Raw genomic sequence first — 20,345 nt, forward strand, 5'->3', positions numbered from 1 at the left:
ATTGATAATAAATATAAATACAGAGATACCACAAAACCAGTATCAGTAGAGGGAGAGAGGAAACAGCCTCAAGTTTCTCCAGGGGAGGTTTAGATTGAATATTAGGGAAAATTTCTTATCTGAAAGGTTTGTCAGCCAATGGAACTGGTTACTCAGGGAAGTGGTAGAGTCAACATTCCTGGAACAGTTCAAAAGGTACATGGATGTGGCACTTGGGGATATGGTTTAGTGAGGAAACACAGTTGTGCTGGATTAACAATAGAAATTGATGATATTAAAGGACTTTTCCAGCCTTAGTGATTCTAAGGTTCTAGGTCTGAAAATTCTCATGTAAGTTATGCTGAGCATAACACAGCCATTAAGAGACTGGCATTCCACAGGTCTAAAAGCAATTAGGAATGATGAATCCAAACAGTTCGCTCAAGTCTGGAACAACAGGACCCAATCCTCAACTACTACATTAAATTGAAGTATCTCCCCTGAGTTTAGTAGAACTATTTTGATCCTTTCACAAGAACATTAGCAGCAATAAAATGTGATTTTTCAAGTAAATATACTTCAACATCCTTCCAAGAACATTCATATATATGAGATTTAAGGAAAGAATTGTCTTCACTGAGAGAATGAAGAATGTTGAAGAACCTGGCTGCATATTGTCTACTCGTACTCAATATTTAATGGCACTATCCTTAATATTTACCATATACAAGAATGTATTCTGCTTTATCAGTGCTTGTCAATTCTATGGATATAAACATTACGACCTGCACCCATGAGACAATTTTTAATTAATCTTGTAACCACAATACTTTTGTACAGTACTTGAAAATGGAGGGGAGGTAATGTATCTTCATACTTCTGCTTGAAATTTGTGCTTTTTAAAAGAAAAACTATCTTCACAGGGGCTTGATTTAAAAACTAATAATTGCTTGAAAGATATCCTCAAAATAGAAGATACAGTTTTCACAACAGGAAATGTAAAATATAGTTCAGCAATACACAGCTTTCTGAGTTTCTTGCCAAGTTGTGACAGATATACTGATCGATTGCTGAGAGGTAGAAGCAATGCCAAAATATGGATAGCATATTCCAGAGAGACTAGAACTACTTATTCTGTGATGGGCTCTTGAAACTGTGCTTTATCTTCAGTTTATATCATTGTGTGACACTGTTAACCAAATAGTTTTACAATGTCTTGCTGAACTTTAGTGTTAGTTGTCTAGAAATAGGAAGTTGTAGATTGTGACAGGTTTTATTTCCATGGGGCCTGCAGTAATTGTAATTTTACTGGGTTTGTCATCAATTTGCCAACATAAGAAAAGGTGTGTACATCAACCAGCATGTCCACTAACAGGTACACTTGAGTCCTAGTTTGAGGAAAGTTTGAACATTTAACTGCTCGTATCTTCGGTGTTTCTAAAATATTTTGCTCTACTAAAAGAGAGTAGCCTGAAAGGATTTCATATGAATATTAGTGAAGAAAAGGTTTTTAAAATATTGACACAGACATCTCTACAATATGAAAACTTGAAAACAAGTGACATTTGTTTGGAGCAATGGCTAACAATCCATTTTAGGGAAAATGTAATCCACGCTGACAGACACACTTCAAATAGCCTACTATGTTATAAACAAAATAATTCTTTTGATCATTTGAACCTGAATGTTAATGATCAAAAATCCCAAAACAGGAAATAGAACAAACAGTTCTAAAAATAGGCAATCTGCCTGAATGTTATCATCTACTCAATTTGGGAAGTCACTGCATTCTTTTAATCCATGTTAATCTTCATTTAGCATATTATTTTGGTGCTGGGGCCTGCCTCAGCAGCAACCTCAGATTTGAGAGTTTATCTTCTGTGGAAAAGTTAGAATCTTTGAACAAAAACCAAAAGGGCCTTAACTTTCTTTTTATTTTTAAGGGCTTAATGATAATCTTCATTAATGCATCACTGAGAACAAGAAGGTCTATAAATACATGCAAGACTAAGGGCTCCTTTAAAACATTACTTTAATATTTCTGTCTAAATTATTGAGTTAAGTCCTTGACAATTAGAATTGAATATTCCAAATTGCAGAAATGCAATTGGCAAATTCCAAATGAATTGTGTATTTAGAAGCAGTGCTTACTTTATTTGGTATGGTTTTTATTAAAAAAACCCAACACTATTTCTCACAGTGATGCACACAGATATGATTCCTTCTCCTAGTGATTTGGATGAGGATTTTTTCAAACAGTTCCAATTGTATCCTGTTAATAAAGTCTTGGGAGTGAAGAATTGTGCATTTAGACATAGTTTTAATATATTCAAATTAATTTCATTTTTCTGAAATGGTCACTTGTAAATTTATTTCAACTGGGAAATCGTAAAGAGCCTTTTTCAGACTTCCTCATGCAGCACATTTATACTGCAATTCATTGCACTAGGATCTATCAAGGATATAGGAAACGTGGTCATGTCCCTGAACAGGGTTAGTACATGAAATCCATGTTTCTCCCATGCCTGATCCCCAGCCATTCTATTATACCAATCTCTGTGTGCCTGATGGATGCTTCTCTTTCCCTCCACTTGCTCCCTCTTGTGTTTTATAATGTTTTCATCAAATCCAAAACATCTTCCTGAAATGTCTTGGCAAGAATAAAATCATATACTTGATACCTATGAAATGTGAAAGTGTGGAAATCATGAAATCAGCTAATTCCATTGTGAACCAAAAGCAAACATTGCAAGTTTGAAAATAGTTTTTAAAATAGAGCTGTTCGTATCTGTCTTGCAGTATTTTTGGCAGTTCCAGGTGTATTTAAACAAAATAGGGTTGGGTTCTTTTCCTATCCTTCAGTTTTTAAGGGAAATATATCAGGTTTAAATATGCTCTTTAAGAAAAAACAAAGATGTTAGTGACAGCTTTTGTTTTCTGTAAGGAATATGGCAACTTCTATTTCTTAAGACAAATAAGAGTGAGACCTCATGTGTCTTTTTTTTTTTTTTCTTATTTAACGCATTACTTTTTCAGCAGGATTGCTTCTTAAGCATGAAAACAGATTAGGTCTGTCCACAAACCCTGATGATACTGTTTCACAGAAGTTACTTGAATTTTGCATTCAGTAAACTATAGCTATATTATGTTAATAAGTTCCTGTAAACCAATGGTGAGATTTGGATAAATTCTCACTGCTTTATGTAGGGATTTGACTGAGCAAGAACTAAATTATGGAAGAGCCGACCAGCATGTGTAGTTTGAGGCCTAGAAAAGACCATCAGATCTTCAGACAAATAAAGAGTGTCTGAAAATATCTACATCTGCATTATATGAATGTCTGTGTAGTGCTACAACAGAAATTGTTTGACTTCTTTGCATTCTTCTTAGTTTTTTAATTGTTTTGGTAGTTTACTTTATATAGGATCATGGAAATAACATATTATTAGTTACTTTTTCCATAATATGTCATGGAGTGTACTCAGCTTACACTAGTATGACAAAAATGTTTTATGTTTGTGAATAAATAATATTATATATGTCTGATTTTTTCTACATTCTTCTTATTTAGAAATAAAATATAATAATAATAGAATATTATAATTCTTCAATTAACGTTGCTTAAATGAAAGTTGGAGCTGTTTGAATACCTGATTTATATAGCGTAGCTTTGAGACATATGTTTTCTGAGTTACAGATATGTTAAGAAAAAGACCACCTTTGTGTTTGACTTAAGCTTAGAAATAGCAAGGAGATAAATTCTATCATTTCAGCATAGTCAGTCTGACCATAGTGGAAGTGGTATTAACTGGACTTGTTAGTGAATTTCCTTGTTTCTCATTAGTACTCCATTCCGCTACTAATTTTTTCCATTCCATTTATTGTTCAAGATCAAGTAGAATTATCAAGATTTCAGACTTAAATGTTCTGATTTCACATGTTCTTTCTATTCTACCATTGTAAAGTTTTATTAAAGCAGCTCTTGAATAAGTATTCAAACTCTGGTTATTCCCCTCCTTTCTGCAGATGTGATAGCAAGGAAAGATATTTAGGAGACAGTCTGCCCTCAGTTTTCTTAGGCAGGAAATGCACAGACAATGTCTATGAGGGTCTTTTCTCTTTTTCAGCTATTCATCAAGCACTAGAATATTTGAAATAAGTTTTCTTTTTGAAACTGTTTCACATAACAGATCATGTTCTAATAATCTCATACCTTTTAAATATGTCCCCACTTATAAATTTTTCAATCATCTGTCTTATTCCTTGTGACTGGCATCTGCAATAAAAGAGAGAACACCTTATTTAATTAAAACCAAAGGTTTATGATGAAATATTAAGTGAACTTTAGCTAAAGAAAAATAATTCTTAAAAAATAATTAAAATTCTGTCTTGAAATATTTGTTTACTTTTTTGGAACAGTGTGTTACAAATTTTCATCACTTTTTTTTGCATTATAAAGCCAAACAGTTTTAGTAAATTTTAACTGCAAGGAAACTAAAGGCTTTTTGTTTTATTTTTATTCCCATAAACATAAATTTTTAAATTGTGCAATTTGTGCAATTGCATAATTGCAAATAAAATGTGTCCCTTCACAGCTTGTAACTTATTCAGTAAATTCCAAACTGAAATCTTGCAGGGGAAATAGTATAAATCACACTTCACAGTGGAGTAAAAGTTATGGATTCAGAACTAAGAGTAGCCAAATGTAGTTAAAAATAATCCTGAAAAGTTATTTACCTCTGGGGCTGTGCTTCTGGCTGTTCTGAGTTTACCAGCACATGTGCTGTTTCCTTTTATGGGCTTCAAAGACCTCTGCCTTTGAAGATGCAGAGGTTAGGCTGGGAAGTCATTCCACTTAAGGCTGTCTACCTCCACTATCCATGGACATGAAAGCTACTGGGAAAAATTTCAAACCCACTTCCATTTGGGCCTGCATAACTTTGCAACTAACTTTTAAAGCTAATACTGTAATTTTAAGGCTGAAAACTGCATATATAAAATTACATGTGTGACAACGAAGACCACATTCGGCAAATTTAGCAGATTTTAGCACAAAGTTCCACATGCTCAGGAACTAAAGCTTGACAAATTAGCTCCAGATATGGCTACATTTGTGGGAGCTGGAGACAGCCCTACAGGGCTGGCTTTTCGTTGACTTAAGAAATGTCCTTGAAAAGATTTAATTGAGCTAATGAAGGCATTATATAAACAGTTAAAAGCAGTTGTTGGAGGCTGGTAGAAACTCATGTATCAGCAGTTAGTAATTAAGATCTTCTATCTCCTTTCAGAATAAATATCCTGTCCTAGTTGCGGCAGGCCTGCTGAATGCAGACTTTCTGGTCAGTAAATGTCCAGACATTATTTTGTGTACGAAAACATCTGCAATGTGTTACCTCTGTAGCTCCCTCTCAAAGCCAGACAAAGACCAAAGTTTCCAATGAATAACCTGATCAATAACCATAAAATCATTTACTCAGACCAATAATTAATAAAGAGGGTTTACACCAGCCAAAGGGGTCATCAGACAGTAAGTGATGTATGACTGACCCACCTGGTAAGATGAATAAACTTAGCAACAGCACTACTTTCTGTCTTAAGTGTAAAAAAAAATTAAAATTGTACATGTTGATTACTATTATGAGTCACACTGACTTAAATAAAATAAATACTAAGTTATTTCACCTAAATATGAAACCAGTGGCCAAAGATGGGGGTTTGCATGTGTTTATTAGTAGAATTTGTTATGTGAATAGCTAATATTTATTACTAATAAATACACTAATTAAAGCCATACTAGTAATTTCCATTAGCTTACCCTCAAACTTCCACGGAGCTGTCCGTCTGGTTTTAATCAAAACCAAATGGTAATCCAAGTTCTCAGGCTGGAACAGCTAAGAGGAAGTCGTTCAGAGAAGGCAGAAGAAAGCACAAAAGATAAACAAATGATATTCACTAAACTTGTCTAGAGCAAAGGATGTAGATGCTGTGGGTTACTCTGAAGACATGATTCAGGCACCCTGTCAAACTGGAACGAAGTAGTTACAAGTGTTTTATGTCAGCAAAATACTAATATGATCAAGATGGAGTCTGTCCTTTTGCTTTTGCAAAGCTGGATTTGTGTGACTCTGGAGGATTCCCAAAAGAGGTAAAGCAACATATTCCATTGCCTGCAACATGACTGTTTAAACTGTAGCATTCATTTTTAAAGATCCAGCTTATTCTCTTGAGTAGGAATGCAATTTTAGCGTATGTCTTTAAATGGAATCTGCCTGACTGTGTATATTCGACAGAATAGTACTAGACCTTTTGTCACTGTGATGTGTTAAGTTTAGACCATGTTTCTCACTACCTGATGTCAAAGACCAGGTGTTTCAGAAATGTTCTTGTGTTGTTCTGGATAGCTGTTACTTTTGCATGAGCATTAGAGAAGCATAAAGTATTTTTTTAAAGGAAAAAACCCAGGAGGGAGAGGTTTAAGTACATTTTTACATTATGTAGCTGTGGTAGAGATTTTTTTTCTTTGGCAGGAATAGCCCTGCAGTGTATAAAGCTGACTGCCTTGAAACACTTGGTCTTGACGTTTTCTTTTCCCTCCATTTCTGCGCTCTCTCCCTGGCGCAGGCAGGCAGGCTCGCTGTCTCTCTCCCTCTCTCTCTCAAAGGCAGGAAATACTTTTCAGGCAATCTGGGCCTGGTTGTTGAGGCCCCCTTTCACAAAACATCAGTCTGAATTTAGTAGACAGAAGTCACTGGGAAAAGCTTGACAGGCTCGTGCTCAGCTAAGGCTCCCTCCAGCTGCAGAGGGTGTTTTTGTTAGAATCACACATTGAGCAAAACTGCTTAGAATAGAGCAATGATCTCAGTAGCGAAATCTGAACTTTTATGCTAGCAGGAGCTAGCTGGGACTGGGCTCTTTTGTTTGTTTGTTTGCTTCTTCGTTTTGTTGTTTGGGCTTTTTTTCTTCTAATGGCCAGAGATTTTAGGGAGGTCATGTCTGAATTCCTGATTCTCTTCATCTAGGTAAGGCTGTCTTGGAATCTCTCTGTACTTTCAACTACTAAATATTTTTAAGAAAAAGAAAAAAAAAAAACAAAGAAAAAAAGGAAAAAAATAAAAGAAGGTAAGAAAAACCTCAGGAAAGAAACAAGCATTATCCAGCACTGGAGTGTTCTGCGTTCAGGATCTCAGCACTAGACATAGAGGTAAAAAAATTTATAATCTTTAAAAATATACATTTAGTTGTAAACTGTGACAACTCTGTTTTTTAAAATATGCCAGACCTATAAAAAAAATTACTGCGCATTTTTCCTCATCTTTTAAAAATATGCTTGAAATGCTGAACTTTATTTGCGTTCTTATATAAATAGAGCTATATGGTATTGCTTGCATATTTTTTAATGTACATTAAATAGGAAAGTACGGTGTGAGTGATTCAGGTTTTTTCACCTCATTTAACAACAGGGAGGGCATTTAGGGCTATGTTTTTTTTTTTTCTCTCCCACCTTTCCTTCTCTCCACTCCAGAGGTAATGATGACGAGGAGTGTTTTAGGTAGATATATCAGTTATACCTCACTGGGCTAGGTCTCTAGCCTTTTCTCAGTCCTAGATGAAATTTGTAGTAGAAGTCACAATACAGTCTTAAAGGTGTATACTCTGAATCTGAAAATCCAAGGTTTATTTGTTGGCTTTAGCTAAATTAGGTTATTTTTAGTAATGCATTATTAGATATAGAGATTGTTGTGCATTGTGCTAGCATTTAGAAGAGGTAAAGTAAGATTCAGTAAATGTCAGCTGACTATAATTTTTGGGAGGATGTATGGATTTACTCTTTTTTCTTCTTAACCTAGTAAACATGTAACTAATAAAAATAACAGGAATCTGCTGTTAAGGAGTTTCTTTCACTGATATGTGAATGTATTTATATTTTATGTAAAGTTGTGATTTAATTATTAATTTGTTCTGGATATGAGAAGTATTTTTATGTCAATCTATATAGTAGTCTTTGTCTTCCTGAAAAATGTTGCTTATAAGTAATATGAAAATCTCTCTTTCTTTCTTCTTTCTTTCTTTCTTCTTTCTTTCTTTCTTTCTTTCTTTCTTTCTTTCTTTCTTTCTTTCTTTCTTTCTTTCTTTCTTTCTTTCTTTCTTTCTTTCTTTCTTTCTTTCTTTCTTTCTTTCTTTCTTTCTTTCTTTCTTTCTTTCTTTCTTTCTTTCTTTCTTTCTTTCTTTCTTTCTTTCTTTCTTTCTTTCTTTCTTTCTTTCTTTCTTTCTTTCTTTCTTTCTTTCTTTCTTTCTTTCTTTCTTCTTCTTTCTTTCTTTCTTTCTTTCTTTCTTTCTTTCTTTCTTTCTTTCTTTCTTTCTTTCTTTCTTTCTTTCTTTCTTTCTTTCTTTCTTTCTTTCTTTCTTTCTTTCTTTCTTTCTTTCTTTCTTTCTTTCTTTCTTTCTTTCTTTCTTTCTTTCTTTCTTTCTTTCTTTCTCTCTCTCTCTCCTTCTCTCTTTCTCTTCTCTTTCTCTCTCTTCTCTCTCTCTTTCTCTCTCTTTCTCTCTTTCTCTCTCTTTCTCTCTTTCTCTCTCTCTTTTTTTCTTTCTTTTCTTTCTTTCTTTTCTTCCTCCAAATGGCAGTAAAGTGTACTTTCTTTCTTTCTTTCTCTCTCTCTCTCTCTTTCTCTCTTTCTCTCTTTCTCTCTCTCTTTCTCTCTTTCTCCTCTTTCTCTCTTTCTCTCTCTCTCTTTTTTTTCTTTCTTTTCTTTCTTTCTTTTCTTTCTTTCTTTCCTTCTTTCTTTCTATCATTAAGACTCCATGTAATTCTTGGCCAGATTGGTAACTAAAGAGAAGTCATCTGTTCATGTATTTCAAGAATATTTTAACTTTGCTTTTACTATTTTTCAAAATGATTCTTGTGAAAGGAGATGACTTTGTGGTGTGAAAGAACATGAAGGATATTCCAGAATGGGGTTAAATATCTCCTATGCAATAGACTGAGAATTGTACACTTTACTGCCATTTGGAGGAAGAAATTTGTTCAGGGTGGTCAGAATTGGCTCTGAGTTGTGAAGGGAATGCATCTGAACTGGACAGGGAACAACCAATAGGCAGTAAATTGTTCCTGAGTATATTCTGGGGTGAATTTTAATATCACAATCACTTATTTGGTTATGGACAAGTCTTCTCCAGTGAGATGTTCTGGTCTGAGAGAGCTGTGATATGTAAGTGGTGGGACTGAGAAGTTGAGAGGAATTTGACTGAGTGAGTCTTTTTGTCATCCTTGTGAAATTTGTGCTGGAACACTGATGTCTCAAAGGATTTGGCTTTAGTGGCTTCTACTGCACTGTGTTCCCATGCTTGCTGCTGCAAGTATAAGTGCACGTATTTAGTATTTGTGAGTACTCCAGTTAAACAGAAGAAAATTTTCCCTATTAAGCAGTTATCTTCTGCAGCACCACCTCTAGGGTTTAAAGCATTTAATGACCTCATCTGACCTCACTTGCAGATGAAAATACTTGACACCTGAGGCAGTTGAACTACAGGGTGGACAACAGAAGAGAACACAAAAAGTATTTTCTCATTAAACTCTGAAGTTTCTTGTAGACCATAAGAAAATATAACACTGATAAATGCCTATGTTTTTGATTTAGAAGGTTTAAATGAAAGTCCTGGAGACAAATCACTATTCAACTTCTGGTTCTACTTAGTCTAATTTCTCTGTTATGCTTACCTTGTTTTGGTTTTTAAAGGTTCAAGAAAAAGGATTCACAGAAAAGTTACACTCTAAAAAACCTCTGAAAATTATTTTATAGATATATATAGCAAAAATGAACATGGCAAATGAGCATCTAGAGTTTTTTGACCTTCCTGTGTTCCTTCAGAAATGTTAAAGTTCTTTATTTGAAACAAGAAAATAGCCCAAGTAGTTGGATCAAATGACTCCCTTGAAGGAAATAATGAATTTATGTCTGCAGCCTTGAGAAAAATTAACACAAATGGTTACATCCATGTAATAGGAATTATTCAAATAGCTTTCCTTCACATAAATTTATGTGCCTAAAAACTAATTTTCTTTTGAACTTGTACCTGTTGACCTTCATGTCAAATTCCATACTCATAATACTGGGGGAAAAAAGTTTGTATATTTAGGCCTAATTCACAAAGACTTCTGTAACACAAAGCAATCCCTCCTAAAAGAAAATTAAAGACAACATCTTGGATGTGCAGTTTTTAAATAGGCAAGAGTTACAGTAATTCTTTTAAAGTGCTGGGCTTAAAATCTATTTTAAAATTGTTCTTTAGGTGATGGAACAATCTAAAGATTCCTCTTTTGTCATTTTCGTCTCAAAAGTTACTTAATTTTTATTTTTCTTGATTGTCAGAAGTATTAAGCCACATTTTATATAATAGTTTTCTGCTGTTCTTAACATGAATTTTGTTGCTGGAATGTATCTTCTTTGTTATAAAGCTTCCCTGAGGACAGCAGTAGCAGAAGGAGGAAGAGAATTTACAAATGTTTTCCTCTTTTCTCAAAAAGAATCTATATTTTAGAGTACTCTCATTTTTTCTTTTATTCATCTGATTCCATTTTCTATTACTTGTTTGTCTGGAGAAAAATAATAAAGTATGGGGGGGGTTGTTGGTGTTTTGTCCTTTTTACAAAAGAAAGAGCAAAAAGACAAAAACAGAGTAACATAAGGGCCAGAGCAATTGAAATAGCATATCCAGAAGTATCAGATCTTGATTTCCTTCCTATTAGGCGAGAGCCTCTGGAGGTCTCTGATCCAACATGTCATTCAAAGTGGGCTCAACTAGAGCCAGTTGCTCAGGTCCTTGTCCACTAGGGCTTTAAATATGTCATCCAAAGATGATCACTGTGAATTCTTAGTAAGGACTTTAAGACTGGCTGGGTGTATTTTTACATATATGTGTGTATGCATATGTATATATACATGTAGACATATGCATATGTGTATATATGCATGAATTATACCTCAAACCAAAATTATCTAGAAATTTTACATGTAAATCCTATGTATATCATATGTGAACATTATTTTATTGTAATAACTACTGATATTGAACTTCAATATATTTTATATTTTATTTCACCACTGATATTTTTTGATGCTTTCAGGTATTACTTATTTAAGAACAGTCTGTTGGTAGATAATTTCAAATCCACTATTACCATAGTTGCTTGTTTCCCTTTAATGAGAAAAATCACTTATGTTGATATTAGTAATGCCCAGAGTTTTATCTCTGGTGTATTTTACATCAGTCACATCCCAAATACCAAGTTTGCTTAGGCTGTGTGTATCATTAAAACCAATTTCACTCATACTGTGTACTCTTTACTTCTAGCCTTCACTTTCATCTAGGCTCGTCTTTTTCTTACAGTGATTTGCAATACTTCCTGATGGTTATTCTATTGTACCCTGTGTCAAAATCTATTAGCTTTAGATGAAATGCCCTTGAATTTTAGGAACTTTTATAATCAAATTTCTTACGTTTGAATTTCTATTGGTTCTCCCACCCTCTTGCTCACTCTTTATCAGTTGTAGGGTTTCCAGGTAGATAGGACTTACTGGTGAGAGTTTCACAATAGGATTAAACCACTAGTAATACTTTTTAATGCTGGAACAAATAAATGTTCCAAGTTGAACATCATGGTACTTGTGAAAGTTCACCTTATGGTAAAAAATTTTGGGATAAGAGGGAGTTGGTAGTGAGTTTGAAATAAACATCATTAGACTGAGAAGTGAGGAAAATCTGGAGTAGAATGGAGGACTGTTGCAACGTGCTGTTCTGCTAAAGGAGCTAAGGGAAGATGGAAGGTGCAAGAGGAACCAGTGGCAAATACTCCAGGCCAAAGCAATTGGGGTTACATTATCAAAGCAAATGGGGTTACATTAACTGCACCTTATAAAGGAGCTTTCATAACCTTAATATTGTATTACTAGCATCTTTGCTAAGACTATCACAAAATGTGAACTTTTTTTGACCTCCTCATGAATTTTCTCATAAATGACACAGACATGTAAAGAGCAAGGAGAACTTACTTTGGATTCACTTTTTCAGTCTGGAACATTTAACAGTCCAATTCTTAGCAGTCCTGAGAGGCTCAACACACTGGAAGTTGTACTGTTAAATTCATTGCACATTTTTTTTTGTCTGCAGCCAAATTGAGATATCCCTTTTCATTTTGCTTGAATTGTTTATCTTCAGTTAATGCTCTTTTATCAGAGAAAGTTGATGGCTTCCAATAATAACTACTAAAATGAGAAGCTTTTTCTGAAAGGACAGTTTCTATGAGTTGTATCCTCCACAGCAAAACCTGAGCTTTGAGGATTCCATATACAGAAACAATTTTACACTCTACTACCATCAAATACCTATGTGCAGATGTCACTGACAACTTCCAAATATTGAGTCACTGTCAGCTTAATTTGGTATACCATACTGGATATAAAGATTTTTTGAAAGATTTTGCATGTTGTAAGAGAATTGGTAACTGGTAAATAGATCTGAATTAGTTTTAAAATCAAGGGAAAATCTCCATGTGAGCTCACAAGTCATCTGTTTTATTTTTCCTGTAGTTATGTACTCAGAAACAGCAATTTCCAGGGCTGAGCATATCTTTCCAGGCAGGCTACAGACACTGAATAGAAGAATATCATTATAAAATCAGGAGACCAGCTGATGATTTTGGAATTGAGGGACTCTGGAAAATACTGTGAAGAATGTCTATTGACTATAGCAGATTCACATTATGCCTATGAGAGGCAGAGAGAAAGGGGATATAAAGGTGAGATACACATACTCCGTAAAAGTCCTTTGACAGACAGGTTTCCTGAATTCCAAAATAAGAATAATATAATGAAAAATAATCAATTTTGGGGTTAGGTTTGGAAACCAGGGAGGATAAATTAAATTTTTACTTTCCCTTCCTTGGAGGAAGTGGGTTTAATTAGGCTGTCCAGTGCATTTACAAAGCCCTCAGTGTACATTATATGTTATTTCTCTCTCTACTTTCAAAGGAATAGTGGTACAGCTGCCATTTTGAATAATTTTTGCTTTTTACATCTTCAGCTACGTTCCAGAAATACTTGCTCAGTTTACTCTCAGTACCTTTTTACAGGTGCAAAAAAATGAAATCCTGAATGATTCTGCTAATAGTTCATTTCCACCAAAAAGCAGAGTCAGCTCAGTAGTCATTCTCTGTAGACTCTCAATGATAAAATGTTTGTCTTTCTCAATGGGAGAAAATAATTTTCAGCTCTTTAGGTACAAAGTATAGGCAAAATAATGTCAAAAATAGTTTTTAGTAATGTCTACACCAGAAATGAAAACAGCCCCCCTACTATTCAGTAAGGAGGCTGGTTGCCAAAAGTCATTGTCCATAGTGCTTCATACGATTTCACAGCTCATGGCTATACTGGACACCAGCAACTTTTTTTTTTAAATAGAAACACCATATTAGAACCTTAAATCTAAAAAGCAACAGGAATACAATCTGGTTAATTTATATTGTTTTCAAAAAGACCTCCTGTAGCTAAAATATGTTTTTCACTAGAGTTGGCTAGAAAATTAAATGTCTTCTATGTGGGGGAAGGGGGGACATATTTGTGGAAAAACATTTCCCTAATTCTGGACAAAAATAATAGCCACAGTTTTCTAGGTTGCCATGTCCCATGGGATGACCTTTTCTCATTTAATGTCTTTTCAAGATGCTTCCAGTTCAACCAGGGAGTGAAAGGAGGTGTAAGAAATCTATAAATTATGTTATCTTTTCTATTTTCTGGGAATAGAGAGCCAAAATTATTTGGGGGAGAATTGGCAGAGTGATGAATTTTCCACATAAACCTCCTATGGAAAAAGAAGACATTAAACCTTTACACTTTAGATTACTTTTATCACAAAGAAATAAGAAATTTAGATTATGGAATCAAGACAGTATCTATAATAACCTTCACACTACTAAATACTAAAGACCAGCAGACTCACAGATCTGAATTGCTAGATGGGTCTAATTTTCTTCTTAAAAAGTCTATACTAGAAACTATTTTTTGGCTTAAAGCCCTTTTACGTTTTAGTGGGCACTTATAAATTTGATGGCTGTCGTCATTTTGCAATGGTACCATGGTGAAGGGGATGGATGCTTATAGCTGCTAAAATTACTTTAATGCCGATTATTATTAAACTACCATTAACAAAATTACAGTAAAGTGGTACCATTGTGCTATAAATACTTGAGAAAATAATATTTCAGGGTTTTATTGACTATTCAAAATAGGACAGAAACATAAAGTCGGATATATTTAAATGTTGTGTTTAATTGGTTTTGATTTGATAATTAAATTGGGTGCAAACTATATAGATCTTTAGTAAGCCTGGATAACTGTGGATATGTTTGGATCCCATCATTTCCCCTTTCTCATCCTTGAGGAAGAACCTCAGCTAATCTGAGGCTCAGCACTGGAAATGAACCAAATACAAATACAACCAAGCTAAAACCACTGTAATCACATGTTGGCTACAAGTAAAAGCTCTTCATTGTATGATGATGAGCACTGGTAGTGCAGCTGCTTTTTGAGGAAGAGAAAACTCCATGATGTATTATGTTTTCAAGCTATAAATTAAGGCATATTGACAAAGTTTGGGTTCATATCTTAGGAACCAGTAATATTTTCACAAAACAAGCAAGACTTTTGAAGTCTCTGAATGAATAACTTACCAGCTTGACCTTACATTTTGTGATGTCTAAGGTATTGAGATCTTATAACGCTGCTGGACAGTATCAGTTTTTGTAACATGTTAAATACCGTCCAAAGGAAGGATGTCTACAACCTTAAGTGTGTTAGGCATTTCCATGACAGTAAACTGTAATAAGGATGTATGACATATGTCAGAATTCGTGAAGAAGAAAAGAAAATAATTTGTAAAGGGATAAGGAAACTGATCCCTGAAGGAAAGAAGAAATTCTTATCAAGTCACAAAAATTATTTCAGGTACACGGCTTGATTTTCTTGTGTGCTATTTCTTGTATTGGAAATAACAAATATTTTGCAGTATGACTTATATTTGTTGTATATTATAGCTTCTATTTGCTTACATGGACAAGCAAAAAAAGTATTCTTTGGTCTGTTTTAATATTTCTGCTTTCTACTTCTACCTTGCACTTCTGCAAATTCCTGCTGTATGAGGCACAATGAATAAATGTTCTTCTTCTTCATGATACTGTTGATTTTTATATGGCTCTAAATTTTCTCTTGCCCAGACAGGAAACATTAATGTATTTCATGGCTCTTCAGACAGAAGCTATACCATACATTTAATCCTTTCTCTTGTTTTTTGCTGTATGTTTTCCTACTCTATTTCTGTTTCTGAGATGGAATTACCATCATTACAGGTATTTTTAAGTTCATTGCATAAGAAGAATTTAGAAAATATTTTTTATTATGCCACTGTACACTCAGCCTCTCTTTTGCCTATTGTGCTACATATCTTCTAATTTTCACTGAGCTTGAAATTCAGTTGCAGATTATCAGCCTCAGTAACTTAGTTTTGGGTTTGTTTTCTGGATTGGTAGACGATATAATAGAGACTTTTAATAGGCATTTATAATTAGAAGTTTTGGGTTTGTTTTTTTTTTTTAATCAGTCCATGCCATTTTATTTAGTACAGAGAGTTTCATATGCAGTTTTACCTGCTAGTTCTCCATTTAAATTTGGTGAAATTAGTAAATTTCATAATTTTACTTTTCTTGTTCTGAATAATCTACAAAACACAGTTTTTAATACCTGCCTTCACAAAACTATTAATAATCTCCCTCTATATATAAAAAAATGAATCAGTCACATATTCTCACTTCTGGTTTTCTGTTTAGTTTCTGGTTTTTGTTAATTTATATTTTTGTAATTAATTAGATTTTTTTTTAGCCAATTAACTGCATATGGAAATCGGACTTGCAAGTATGTAGTTCACAACCAAGTGGTCTTTTTTTTTATTTTATTTTAAACCAGCTTTTGTTTCATCTAATTATTGCCCACAGTACCCCAAGGCTAAGTGTGCAGAGAAATTCCCATTTCTCCCATCTTCTCATTCTGTGGAGATTCCACTCATGAGGCCTACTTAGGGAGATGGGAATTTGAGGGGCAGAAATCCCTCTGCTTTGTCTTCCTTTTAATGATCAGAGAGGAAGATTGGTAAAAGTCTCTTATCCTAGAAAGGCTGTACTTCCCAGCCCTACTCCAGTCCCTGCTCAGCATCCCCTCTGGCTCTGTGGCTCTCTCTCAAGTAAAGCTCATCTCTGACCCCAAAGGCATTAGCCATTAGCTTGGAAGAATGTCCCTTTTGCAATTCCCCAGATTTGCCATCTCTACATGTGTCACCCCTTTCATTCCTTAGTGCAAAGAGGGTTACTTGGACACCTTTCAGAGTCACAAGTTCAGTAATATTTCATTTGAGTATTGTTATGCAATTCTAATGTTTAGTTCCTGATCACTTTATGTTCTTGGAATCTCTCCTAACAGATGCTTTGAGGAGAGTTTGAGGAGTCATTTCCTCAGATTTATCAGGGAAATATTAGCAGTTGTGTGCTGTTCAATCTATAGCTGGGCAGCAATTTTAAAATCCTGTATGGTAGGGTATTCTGGAAGGAATGTTTGTATGTTGGACTTAGTACTATTTGCCTCTATTTCTGTCCACTGATTCATTGCTGGGAACCAACTGTAAGATCTCATCAAAGGACAAGTATCCTGTGAAAGGAAAATATTGGGATGTGGTACAAAAATCAGCAACACCTATATTTAATAGTCTGTGTTCACATTTATAAGTACATCACATGCATACACATGCAAACCTGACCATTAAAACTTATATAAAACATTTAAATTGTTTTATTATTTCATTCTGAAGACATACTTGTCTTATGAGTACTATGCTATTTCTGATTTTTAGAATAAAGTTGTAAATATTTTTAAATAATTATAAGTTCAAACTGGTCTTAGCATTTGATTTTACATACTAAAGAAATCAGAAAAAATTGTACCTGGTATTCACTAGATTAATACCCCACAACAAACCATCCTTATATTTCTACTCTACGACAGCAGGGTTTGTCATGGTCTAAAACCCTGCACTGCAAATGTTGCATATACAGAAACTGCAGACAAAGTAAGCCTCCCCTTCAGTGAAATCCTAAAGGTGCTCTATGTCCACGAAATAAGAAAATAAAGGATTGCATTTTAAAAGCAGGAGATCTTTTAAAATAAATAGCTGAGTGAAGACCTAGAGGCTTATGTTTTATCTCAAATTATTTGTCAACAACATTCTGTGTCAGAGATTGGTATGGAGTTACTGAAAGAACTGTATGCAAGCCAGACCAGGAGATGTGAGATGAGTTTACAGGAAACAGACCCTGTTCACTTAGACTTCCCTAAACAAAATTTGCTGACTGGGGTCACAGACCAATGAAGATAAAATAATGACAACAAAATAAATATTTCTGCTTGATCTCCATTGCTCACATACTCCTGCTATGTAAAAAATGTAATGGAACAGTCTTTCATCTTTGTTTACGTTCATAAGCTAATGCTTTGCCTTTTTTTTTTTTTTTTAAGAAAATATTTGTATCCCATGTAAAACTTTATCAAAAATTAAATTCCACTGGCATGATGGTGGGGCTGTACAGCCTGGGTTGTCCTCTCAGAAACTTTCCTGCCATAGACTTTGTAAGCTGTGTTCTCTGCAACTTCCTTCCTTCCAAAGCTTTTCTATTTATTGCCAGGTGATGGGCAAATATGGTGCAATGAATTGTCAGAATGGAGGAATTGGTGGAGCCAGCAGGGATGTCACACCTGGGTCAGTGGCAGTGCTTGCTTTGGTCATACAGGGATGCCACCAAGTGTCCTGCACAGCAGTGTCTTACTTAGGCCTGCCTTTGCCATAGTCCTTCCCTCCTAATGGCTTGGGGTTCACTTCCTGAGCATGTGTGCTGGCTGTCATTGCTGCATGGTCCCAAGTTTCTCTCCTTATCTCTTTCTTCCACTCTGGGAAAAACAGGGATCCACTCCCGTGTCCTGGAAGTTTGAGGGGCAAGATGTAGGACCAGAGAGCCTTGGTTGTGTGCTTCTGCCCTCACATTCTTGTAACTGGGATGTTTATGTGTCCTGTCCTAAGCCCCAGCAGGGAAGCTGCTCTGACAGGTCTGTGCAGCCACAGTTCCAGATATTCAAGTAGGTGTGCTTCCTTACATTTCCATTCTCCCTCTAGCTCCAAGACTCAGCTCTTCCTGATGCAACTTTCACAGGTGTCAGTCCTAGTATTGGGTTTGTGTTAGGATAGTTCTTGTAAAGTATCATTTTTCCTTGAGGAGGGAAGCAAGAGAATGTAAAACGTATCTTGAAAAATGTGTAGCACAGCCAAATCTGAATGGAATTTTATGAGATAAAAGAAAATTCTCTGTCTGAATTTTGAAAGCCTGCTGCAAGCAGTTTAACATGAGTTTTTCTGAAAAAAAATTCACAGGAATCCTAATTGAAGGAAAATGTTAGGCAGTCTAATTATGAGAGCCTACCAGTTCATCATCATTTTGTGCTTTATCAGTTGTAAAGTCACGTAGTTTTGTGAGACTAGACACAGTTTCCAAAAATAAACTAACCTAATGGTTTGCCCTACTTTTCATTAACATCATATTTTACAGTGAAAGGAGATAGGCAGTAAATTAATACAGAATCCATCTAAATTAACATCTAGTTTTGTAAACAATGTGAAGCATCATAGAGGGTTCTTGAATGGGCTTCTGATGTAGTATGATGACCCACCACTCAGTTTCACTTTCTATAGGTCAAGAATGACCTATTGGGTCAATGTTGCCAATATTCCTTAATTCAAACCCAGGATCAAGAAATTTTGCCCAGAAGTTTTATGCTTTGTATTTTTGTTTCAAACTTTTGTTCTTCAGAAAGTTAATAGTACTAAGCAATACCAAAGAGTGCTGTTGAAAAGTAAAGCAAAATATAAGTCTGAATTATAGCAACAGCTGAGTGGACAGTATCATATTGATAGATGTTTTGATCAGAAGGTGTTTTCACTCTGCAAAACATTTCAACAGACTGGCAATGGTTCATCTGACACTCCTAAAATTCTACAGAAATCAGATATAAAGGTTGCTAGTTGTGGCATGGCAAGAATAGAAAGTGAGAAAGAGGGATGCTTCTTCCCTTGGGCAAAAGTACAAATGGACTTGAGAGGGGTATTTCTCAGATGGTAAAATATGGTGCGTGTCAAGAAAAAAAATGAGTAGCAATAGCAGGAAAGCAGTGATCAAGGCAGGAACGCTTTCTTCTGCAAAGTGGCAGTGCACTTTGTTCTCTGGCAGAGAATCTCTTTCAGAGGTCTGGAGCAGTAAACCCTCCAAGGCACAGCTTATGTGCTTGCATGTGAGTGAAAGGAAGTAAGTTGTCCTGAGCAAATAGGTAGAAAAGAAAGAAATTTTCTTGTCAGCCCTTAAGTGTCAAGCAATTACAGCAGGAAAATAATTTCTAAGCTGAATTGTTTAACACAGTCTTTGAGGAGTGGAGAGGGAGCAGAAGAAAAGTAAGCTGTCACCAAGCTCCTTCATGCATCATGGGAGTGAGGGGATTTCAGGAACTGTTGGTGAAGCTGCTTGGGGAGCTGACATATGTACTGTAGATATTCATATTAAGTGCTAACATACACTCATTTGTTAGAGAACAATAAAAGTGCCCATGTCGTGTATTTATTTGTCTTGCATTTTAAGCAAAGTATTTTATATTTCTCTGTTTAATAATTTTTCTGCAGTCTATGAGGCAGCCAAAACTAGTGACAATGCAAGCAAAACGGAAAAGTTCCTAAAGTAAAATTTGGTTTTCATTCCCCATGAAATATAACCCACTACATCCAAAAACTGAAAAACAGTAACAGATCTGTTCTTCCATTTCTGTAAGTCCAGGTAGCAGCAGCAAGGTTAACACTTACCCATTAACTTTCTGAGAGCCTGCCTTCTGTGCAGGTGGGTAGGTGGGTTAGGTAGGTGGATGCATGAATGTCATTAGGAAGTTGCATTTTTTAGCTTTTTACCCTTAACTTCTACTATCATTATTGATTGTTGTCAGAAATGTCCCTATGTGGCTGTAACAACCATGTTTAATTTTCTCTAAAGTAGATGAGGGTAGTGTTCCAGTAGGGGAAGAAAGGGAAACTGCAAATGAGTTGCACCCGCGTGCAACTCCAAACATTGCTCACGGAGGATGTAGAAATCATTGAGCCCTTTCTAGTAAACATGCCTCTTTTCAAAGATCAAAACAAAACACTGTGGTGGCTGTAAAATTATTTTAATTGAAGACCTTTAGTGT

General features: G+C 35.0%; 1 protein-coding gene across 2 annotated transcripts in view; it reads left to right on the forward strand.

Moving 5' to 3' along the window:
• Positions 1-5,944: 5,944 nt before the first annotated feature.
• The window catches only part of DLC1 (DLC1 Rho GTPase activating protein), a 219,168-nt gene continuing 204,767 nt past the window's right edge, over positions 5,945-20,345 (forward strand). The window contains exons 1-2 of one of the 2 annotated variants that reach the window (XM_053975618.1): positions 5,945-6,124; positions 6,999-7,180. The gene's annotated coding sequence lies outside the window, so the exon portion shown is untranslated. Of the gene's footprint in view, positions 6,125-6,834; positions 7,181-20,345 lie in introns of those variants that run through there. The other variant, XM_053975619.1, reaches the window with a different exon arrangement.

Source organism: Vidua macroura, chromosome 4 (genome assembly GCF_024509145.1).
Source record: "Vidua macroura isolate BioBank_ID:100142 chromosome 4, ASM2450914v1, whole genome shotgun sequence".
NCBI classification, from domain to species: Eukaryota; Metazoa; Chordata; class Aves; order Passeriformes; family Viduidae; genus Vidua; species Vidua macroura.